The following is a 944-nucleotide window of genomic DNA, read 5'->3' as shown; positions in this document are numbered from 1 at the left end:
TTTCCCTATACGAGGTAAAACTATGTGAACGGAAGGCAGTGTTCACATGAACAGGAGGTCAACAAGCCTTTCTCAGCTCTGGTGGCTCAATCGGATAGAGTGTTGGACTTCTAATCCAAAGGTTGCGGGTTCAAGTCCCGCCCAGAGTATATAACTCTGGTTAACTTTTCCCTATACGAGGTAAAACTATGTGAACGGAAGGCAGTGTTCACATGAACAGGAGGTCAACAAGCCTTTCTCAGCTCTGGTGGCTCAATCGGATAGAGCGTTGGACTTCTAATCCAAAGGTTGCGGGTTCAAGTCCCGTCCAGAGTATATAACTCTGGTTAACTTTTCCCTATACGAGGTAAAACTATGTGAACGGAAGGCAGTGTTCACATGAACAGGAGGTCAACAAGCCTTTCTCAGCTCTGGTGGCTCAAGCGGATAGAGCGTTGGACTTCTAATCCAAAGGTTGCGGATTCAAGTCCCGCCCAGAGTATATAACTCTGGTTAACTTTTCCCTATACGAGGTAAAACTATGTGAACGGAAGGCAGTGTTCACATGAACAGGAGGTCAACAAGCCTTTGTCAGCTCTGGTGGCTCAATCGAATAGAGCTTTGGACTTCTAATCCAAAGGTTGCGGGTTCAAGTCCCGCCCAGAGTATATAACTCTGGTTAACTTTTCCCTATACGAGGTAAAACTATGTGAACGGAAGGCAGTGTTCACATGAACAGGAGGTCAACAAGCTTTTCTCAGCTCTGGTGGCTCAATCGAATAGAGCGTTGGACTTCTAATCCAAAGGTTGCGGGTTCAAGTCCCGCCCAGAGTATATAACTCTGGTTAACTTTTCCCCATCCAAGGTAAAACTATGTGAGCGGAAGGCAGTGTTCACATGAACAGGAGGTCAACAAGTCTTTCTCAGCTCTGGTGGCTCAATCGGATAGAGCGTTGGACTTCTAA

The 944-nt window shown here is 46.4% G+C and overlaps 5 non-coding genes across 5 annotated transcripts; all 5 read left to right on the top strand.

The window, feature by feature from the left end:
- The first annotated feature begins 75 nt into the window (after window positions 1-75).
- Window positions 76-149, top strand: Pmar_PMAR009663. The gene has a single exon. It is a non-coding gene; the product is annotated as a tRNA-Arg (tRNA).
- A 92-nt stretch (window positions 150-241) lies between these two features.
- Pmar_PMAR009662 lies at window positions 242-315 on the top strand. The gene has a single exon. It is a non-coding gene; the product is annotated as a tRNA-Arg (tRNA).
- Window positions 316-407: 92 nt separating this feature from the next.
- Window positions 408-481, top strand: Pmar_PMAR009661. Its single transcript has one exon. It is a non-coding gene; the product is annotated as a tRNA-Arg (tRNA).
- Window positions 482-573: 92 nt separating this feature from the next.
- On the top strand, window positions 574-647 carry Pmar_PMAR009660. The gene has a single exon. It is a non-coding gene; the product is annotated as a tRNA-Arg (tRNA).
- A 92-nt stretch (window positions 648-739) lies between these two features.
- Pmar_PMAR009659 lies at window positions 740-813 on the top strand. The gene has a single exon. It is a non-coding gene; the product is annotated as a tRNA-Arg (tRNA).
- Window positions 814-944: the final 131 nt, after the last annotated feature.

The sequence above is a fragment of the Perkinsus marinus genome, assembly GCF_000006405.1.
Source record: "Perkinsus marinus ATCC 50983 genomic scaffold scf_1104296970214, whole genome shotgun sequence".
Classification (NCBI taxonomy): domain Eukaryota; phylum Perkinsozoa; order Perkinsida; family Perkinsidae; genus Perkinsus; species Perkinsus marinus.
The sequence above is the reverse complement of the archived record's forward strand: the minus strand, read 5'-3'. Positions and strand labels throughout refer to the sequence as shown.